This window comes from Panthera uncia, assembly GCF_023721935.1.
Source record: "Panthera uncia isolate 11264 chromosome A1 unlocalized genomic scaffold, Puncia_PCG_1.0 HiC_scaffold_17, whole genome shotgun sequence".
Classification (NCBI taxonomy): Eukaryota; Metazoa; Chordata; class Mammalia; order Carnivora; family Felidae; genus Panthera; species Panthera uncia.
In genome coordinates, this window is record NW_026057577.1 from 10,551,951 (window position 1) to 10,560,281 (window position 8,331).

The following is an 8,331-nucleotide window of genomic DNA, read 5'->3' on the forward strand; positions in this document are numbered from 1 at the left end:
GGCAGAAAGAGGGAGAGAGAAAGAACCCCAAGCAGGTTCTGCCCTGTCAGCGCAGAGCCCAACACGGGGCTTGAAGGCACAGACATGAGATCATGGCCTGAGCCAAAGTCGAACACTTAACTGACTGAACCACCCAGGCGCCCCGAACTTTTTCATTATTATTATATTTGTTATGCTCATGTGTGATCAGTGAGTATGGTTCGCTGAAAGCTCAGATGACAGCAGTTTTTAGCAATACATTTTTTTTCTTTAATGAAGGCATGTACATCCAGGTTTTTTAGACTTAATGCTATTACTCAATAGACTACAGGATAGTATAAACATAACTTTTATACGCACTGGGAAACCAAAATATTCATTTTGACTCTCTTTATTGAGATGTTTGCTTTACTGCGGCGGTCTGGAACCCAACCCACAGCGTCCCTGAGGCACGCCTATAATGATGCCAATGGTGTAGTAACAATACCACTAAAAATGATAACAGCGTTGACTGAGTACTATACTTCAGCTTCCGTGTTTTCCTCAGTCATTTAACTACCCCGACAACCCTTGGAAGGAAGGTATAATTTTTATCGCCAATTTAGTGATGAGGCTCAGAGGGGCTAATTAATTTGCCTGCGGCTGCACAGCTAGGGTATGATGAAGTGATCAGTAAATCTTCAAAAAGTTCCTGGCTTTGTGAAGAGAGAAACCCCTTTTAAAAATCTATTTTTCTGAAGCGCCTGTGTGGCTTGGTCAGTTAAACAACAGACTCTTGACTTTGGCTCAGGTCATGATCTTGTGGATCATGGGTTCGAACCCTGTGTCAGACTCTGCACTGACACTGCAGAGCTTGCTTGGGATTCTCTCTCTCCCTCTCTCTCTGCCCCTCCCCCCTTTTCTGTCTCTCAAAATAAATAAATAAACATTCTTTAAAAATCTGTTCTTCTGAATCGTCCTGTGCCATGCACACGAACTGTGATTAGCTATAACTCCACATGGGTTGTCTGAGGAACCTCTGAATTCCTGTGGAAGAGATGCAAACTAAAACCAGAAAACGTGACGGGGGGTGTCCCACCCAACTCATACAGACTGTCAGAGGTCCAACACAAGGCCACAAACCCTGACAACCTGCTTCCCAGATACATCATTACCTGTTGCCCTTATTAATGGTTTCAGAACACTTTCATGTTTATACCACATGGCAAACCCCTCAAGAAAAAGGGGGGTGGGATAAACTTACGTAGCTGACACTGTTAAAACCTCACCGACAATCATTTACCTGGCTGCCCCTTTTTAACAGGAACAGACCCCAAGTTTTGTTCACTCTCCCCAAAGGATTCCATGCACGTCAGGGATCGGTTAAAGCCTCTGGGGATTGGTTTAGGATGGACAAATGAGCCAATGCTGGCCAATGAGACACAGAGGAAGGCTTTCAGAAGACTTCTGGAAATGTTTTCTTCAGCTCTTAAAATGATGCGTGAGAGAGCAAGAGTACTTTTTTTTCTGCCTCTGCACATTGTTGACTATATGACAAGGCTGGAGCTGTGGCAGCCATATTGGCACCACAGATGGTGGTGGAAGCAGACAAACCGACATGCTGTAGATGGAAAGAATCTGAGGCTTTGCTGATACTGTTGAGTAGCTCAATTAACCGATCCTGCAGATGTCTTTCTGCCAGATTTCATAACAGATGAGATCCTGAGTCCCTTTATTGTTCAAGCTTTGATGCATTCTGCCATGAGTATTTGTACGTGAAATGCCACTGTGCTCGTTGCTGGCAATGTTCTCCAGATATGGAGGGAAGGGTGATGAGTACATTTTGCTACCATGCCACTGTCCATAGTCTACCCATGGTCTCCCCTTTCCCCTGGCTCTCCCTGCTGACTCCCTTTCTCTGGTTCCCAGTCCAGCCCTCAGACCCTGAGCACAAAGCGCAGACATCTGATCACCTGAGCCTGACTCCTCTCCAATGTCAAGTTGTGGGTTTCCTCAGAGCTTCAGATGACCTGTCCCTCGCTCTATGGGTCAGTCAGTGGACACAGAGGTGGGGTGGCACTGGTGGCGGTGCTGAAAAAACTGTACGAATTTGAACCCAGCGCTGAGTAGGAAAAAGCTCAACAGTGAGGAATTCTCGAGGAAAAAGAAATCAGAGGCTATCAGTGTCTGTGCCAACAAACCCTGCTTGAGATGCAGGGACAGCAGCGTAAGGAATGTGAAGAGGCAGGACACACGCAATCATAAAATTCATCTGTTTTGTAGAAGATACTATTTCCTGAGCGCTTACCGCACGAGGGGCAGCACGCTACGTGATTTGGAGATGACGTCTCCTTTGCTCCTTATGACATCCTGTGATGTAGATATTTCAGTGTGTCTACTTCAGAGAGGAAAATCAAGATTATCTAAGTCTCCCAGCTCTGTGCTGCTGGTTAGTGGCAGAGCCAGGATTCAATTCAACTTCAGCTGACTCAAGAGCCCATGCACCACAAACTACCGCAACGGATAGCTTCATTCATTCCTTTGTTCATTTACCAGTTTGGGTTTTTTTTTAATTTTAGGGAGAGAGAGAGTGAATGAGCAAGCAGGGGAGAGAAGCAGAGAGAGAGACAGAGGGAGAGAGAGAATCCCAAGCAGGCTCTGCTCTGTCAGTGCAGAGCCCAATGCAGGGCTTGAACCCATGGCCCTGAGATCATGACCTGAGTTGAAGCCAAGAGCTGGAAGCTCAACCGACTGAGCCACCCAGGTGCCCCTTCATTTACTGCTTCAATAAGAATTTACCCAGCACCAACACTGAGCCAGCCAGGACTTGTGTTCGACAGTGAAGATATAAAAGACAAGTAAGACAGAGTCTCTGTCTTTATGGAGCTAACAGGCCAGCAGTGACATGGCTGGGCCAACATCTCCATTTGTAACACAGAAAGATCCCCAGGCATCATGGAGCACAAAAGGGGCAGAGACGCCATAGAAGGAGTCCTGGATGAGAGGAGATCTCCTTAGTTTTTTGGTTTCTTTTTAGAATCATTCAACATTCTCACAATGTTGAGAATGTTATACATTCTCAAAATACAAATCAAGACCACAATGAGATCCCACCTCACACCTGTCAGAATGGCTCACATTAACAACTCAGGCAACAACAGGTGTTGGCGAGGATGCGGAGAAAGAGGAACACTTTTGCACGGCTGGCGGGAATGCAAGCTGGTGCAGCCACTCTGGAAAACAGGATGGAGGTTTCTCAAAAAACTAAAAATAGAACTACCCTACGACCCAGCAATTGCACTACTAGGAATCTATCCAAAGGATACAAACATGCTGATGCGAAGGGGCACATGCACCCCAATGTTTATAGCAGTACTATTGATAATCGTGGAACTATGGAAAGAGCCCAAATGTCCATTGACTGATGGATGGATAAAGAAGATGTGGTATATATACACAATGGAATACTACCCGGCGATCAAAAAGAATGAAATCTTGCCATTTGCGACAACATGGATGGAGATCTCAGTTTTAAACAATAGTTGAGAGTAGCTAAGGGGCTGTGGGGGGAGCCACGTTGCAGAGGGGACAGAACAGCAAAGGCTCTGCTGGTCCCTCTCTCTCTCCATGAGGTCTCAGGTCCCCTTCCTGTGATTTCTCCAGCACAGTACTCAGACTTCTTACGTGGGGTCTGGCTCTCCCTAGAGCAAGTGCCCCCAGGCAAGGGTCTTCAAAGACAGTTTCAAACAGACAAGTCATTGCGTTTGCCATATTCTCTTGGGTAAAGCAGTCACAGAGCCTGTCCAGATTCAACAGGAGGGGCCATACCCCCACGTCTCAATGGGAAAAGTATCTAAGAAATTGTGGCCATCTGTAATCGACCTCAGTGGCTGCAGGAACTAAACATGCTAATACACATGAAACACTTAGAGCTCTGCCAGCACAAAGCAAGCACTAGACCCACGTCTGTTGTTGTTGTTGCCACCACGTTATCACCAGTGGTGCATTCAAAATCCTTGCCAGCAAGGTCAGGGAAGCAGGACCTTTCACCCTTGACTGCCCACCTCCCTCCATGACCTTTCCAAATAAAGGGGTGGTCCCCATTACAAAGAGGAAGATGTAACACTCACCTGCTACCTCAACCTGGCACAACAACTCTGGCCAAGACCAGCCCGCAGCCTGATGGGGCTCCTGAAGGAGATGTGCAGGTAAGGAAATGCTGTGCCCTTGTCTGGCACCCGCATCCAACACCACCTGGTTCACCCGTCTGCAGCCCTGACTCACAGGACAGAAGCTTGTGTGGAACACATCCAGCTGTGATGGCCTCCTTTGTAGAACACTCTGCTCCACGGTTTCCGGGTAAATAAAGCCTACAAGGAAAAGAAAGATTGGGGTGCCTGGTGGCTCAGTCGGTTGAGTGTCTAGCTTCGGCTCAGGTCATGATCTCACAGTTCATGAGTTCAAGACCCGCATCGGGCTCTGTGCTGTCAGCACAGAAACTGCTTCAGTTTCTCCTTCCCTCTCTCTCTCTCTGCCCCTTCCTCTCTCTCTCTCTCTCTCTCTCTCTCTCTCTCTGTCTCAAAAATAAACAAACAGTTGGGGTGCCTGGGTGGTTCAGTCGGTTCAGCCTCCAACTTCGGCCCAGGTCATGATCTCACAATTTGTGAGTTTGAGCCCCGCGTTGGACTCTGTGCTGACAGCTCAGAGGCTGGAGCCTGCTTCAGAATCTGTGTCTCCCTCTCTCTCTGCTCCTCCCCTGTTCTCTCTCTCTCTCTCTCTGTCTCTCTCTCTCTCTCTCTGTCTCAAAAACGAATGAATATTAAAAATATTTTTTTAATAAATAAAAATAAAGGGTTAAAATAAAAGAAGGAAGATTGTACTTTCCAGCTGTGCCTCTTGTCCTTTATGGTAAATATTTCCTATCCCTTCCTTCCCTCCCGTCAAGATGAATGTATGCAGAGTCACGTACGCTTGCATTTACCCACTCACACATTGAACAAACACTTACTAAGCACCTACAGTGTATACAGAGCTGAACAAGACACACAAATCTTTCCGATATAAAGCTAATATTTTAACGGAGGGAGCCAGATAATAAACAAGTATGTAAGGAGGTAAACATGTGAAATATGTGATCACTGAAAGCAGGTCACCTGATAAAGGGAACTAACTGCAGAAGCCTCTTTCACTCCGGTAGTTTTGGAAGGGTTCTTTAAGGTTACTGGAGTTTGGATCTAAGAAATGAGAATGTGCTAGCCTCTTGAAAACCTCGGGAAGGGGCGCCTGGGTGGTTCAGTTGGTTAAGAGGGTGACTCCTGATTTCGGCTCAGGTCATGATGTCATGGTCATGAGTTCAAGCCCCACGTTGGGCTCTGCACTCACAGCACAGAGTCTGCTTCAGATCCTCTGTCTCCCTTTCTCTCTGTCCCTCCCTGGTCACCCTCTCTCTCTCTCAAAAATAAATAAACATTAAAAAAAATTTTTTTTTAAACCTTGGGAGGAGAATTCTAAGCAACATGGACACCAAAGGCGAAGATACTGAGGTGAGAAAGGGTTTAATGTGTCTCAGGTCCAGGGCTGAGGGTAGAAAGGAAAATGGTTTGGGAGAAGGCTCAAGTGTAGACAGGAGTAGGTCCTGCAGGACAAGCTAGCCCAGAAACCCAACTTAAACAGGGAATGTGTTGGCTCAGCTGAAAAGTTGAGGCATGGCATGGGACTGACTTGGCTCAGCAGAGTCAATGGGACTTGCCCACTTGACATGATAAGTTAGATGGGTTCCCAGAGGTCCAAGTATTCACCATCTTTGCAGCCAGCATTCCCCACCATTCCTCCAAAAGACCTGGGCTTCAGTATTCCTGGATCAACTCAGGAGACGGACTCATCCCTGAGCCAGTCATTGTGACATAGGGAAAGAATATGCTGACTGTCCATGCTGGGGTTGCATGCCGACCCCCGGACACAGCGGGTGGAGAGGAGTCAGCCTGCCCAGAGCACTTGCGGTAAGAATCAGGGAGAGAAGAATTCCCCAAAGGAAAATGGAGAAGCAGCTTTCAGAAGAAGGTGCATGGATAGTGAACAGGCATAGGGTGGTGGTGGAGGGGAGGGGGAAGTTTCCACAAAGCAGGACCATGTAGACCATGGCAAGGAGCTGGGTAAGAAGCTAAGTACACTAGGAAGCCATGAGAGGGTTTTAAGCAAAGGAGTGGGAGGCAATCTGCTGGCATTTGATAACATTTCAAAAAGATTATTTTGGCCACTAGGTAGAGACAGGGTTACAAGAATCTAAGCTTGGAAGCATTGAGATCAGGGGACTATTACAGAATGACAGGCTGAAGAGGTAGGTGCCTTGAACGTGGGTATATGGGTGACAGTACGGAGTCAGAGAAACATGAACAGAGCTGAGACACTCTTGTGGGGAAAGCTGATGTCTATAATCGATGGAGGAGAGTCAGCGGAGTAAGTGAAAGAAGTCAAGCGTGAATCCCAGGGTTCTGGCTTTGTCACCTGGGTGAATCATGAGGCCATTTGCCAAGAGGGGAAAGACATGGGATGTGGGAGGGCAGGGACAAGTCAGGAAAGTGAAAACCAGGAGGTCCATTGTGGGTGTGTTCCGTGTGAAATTCTGGTGGGATTATCAAGGGGAGACCTTGACAAGGTCATTAGATGAGCGGGTCTGGAATATAGAAGAAAGGTCTGTGCTTCAGTTATATAAATCCAGGAACCATCAGCACACAGATAGTATTTAAATGTGCAGGACTAAATGAGATCACTTGGGAGCACATACAGTTGACCTTGAACAACATGGGTTTGAACTGCTAAGTCGCTTATTGTTGGATTTTGGGGGGGTGGAGAGGTAAATGCAGCACAGTACTGTGAATTCATTTTCTCTTCCTTATGATTTTCGTTAATTTTTTTTTTAATGTTTTATTTATTTTTGAGAGAGATGCAGAGCATGAGTAGGGTAGGGGCAGAGCCTGCTGGAATCAGGTTCCAGGCTCTGAGCTGTCAGCACAGAGCCCAATGCTGGGTTTGAACTCACAAACTGTGAGATCATGACCTGAGCCAAAGTCAGAAACTTAACTGACTGAACCTCCAGGCACCCCCGCCATTATGATTTTCTTAATAACATTTTCTTTTCTCTAGCTTACTTTATCGTGGGAATACAGTATAGAATACATAGGACATACAAAATGTGTTAATTGACTGTTTGCGTTATTGGTAAGGCTTCCAGGCAACAGTAGGCTATTAGTAGTTAAGTAGTGGGGAGTCAAAAGTTGTACATAAATTTTTAACTGCATGCTGGGGCGGGGGGGACTTGGTGCCCTTAATCCCTACATTGTTCAAGGGCCAGGTGTAGACAGAGAAAAGGAGGAGGCTTTCATGCTAATTTCCCAACAAAACTGCCACTCTGTTCAAACTGGTTTACTTGGGTTCTAGGCAAATACAGGCTCCTCCACCCCTGGATATGTGTGTGCATGTGTGTGCCCGTGCGTGTGCACATGCACGTGTGTGCACCATTCCTTCTATCTGCAATGCTTCTGCTCACCCCTGAAGACTCATTCTTTAAAATCAGCTTCAACATCACTTCCCCAGGAACATTTGCCTTATTAGCTCCATTGCAAATGCCAGCCCCTTGCATCCTATGATTTTCATTACCTGTTTACCATACATTTGGCATTTACAAAACATTGTCTTATGTTCTGTGTGTATATTACATTTCCCCTAAAGAGATGATAAGCCCTTAGAAGGCAGCCTTCAAGCCTTTGGACTCCCAACACGGGGCAAGTTCCTCCAAAAAAGAGTTAAAACAAAGATCTGTCGATCGATGCCAACATCCGCTCATACTTTCTTTTGGTGTTTTTGTTCCAGTAGCTGGGAATTCATGTCAAACTCCTACACGTGGTGAGACAGGGGCTCAGCAAGGGTGTCCCAATCAACCCCCTGAGAACGAGGGAGGCAGCAATTGTTCACTGCTTTAAAATACTTGTGGCAAATAAAGGGAATATGACTCAATCCATATTGAAAAGAACCAGATGAAAGTAGTTCCCCACAGAGGAAAACCAAAGAATTAAAATGAAAGCCTATGAACCACTTCAACTATTTCTGCATCTATCCCCGAATAATATTCCACCCAAGTGGAACACATCTCAGTGTGTTTGCACCCGTTTAACACTCCCTCCTCCTTTCCCAGCCCGGGTTCCACAACTCCCAGCTTAGCGTCATCCCGAAATGTTTGCAGGTGGTTGGACTGGATTCCCAAGCTCCAGATGGCTCAGTCAGCACCGGAGAATCTGGAGAGCCCCGCATTTTCATGCTTTTCTGGTTGCACCACAAAAGACCTTCCCATCCAGCCTCCTCCCCAAACGACCCCTC

At 46.6% G+C, this 8,331-nt stretch overlaps 1 long non-coding RNA gene across 1 annotated transcript; it reads left to right on the forward strand.

Moving 5' to 3' along the window:
• Positions 1-5,796: 5,796 nt before the first annotated feature.
• LOC125935400 (uncharacterized) lies at positions 5,797-7,971 on the forward strand. Its single transcript, XR_007461640.1, has 2 exons — positions 5,797-6,018; positions 7,828-7,971. It is a non-coding gene; the product is annotated as an uncharacterized LOC125935400 (long non-coding RNA).
• Positions 7,972-8,331: the final 360 nt, after the last annotated feature.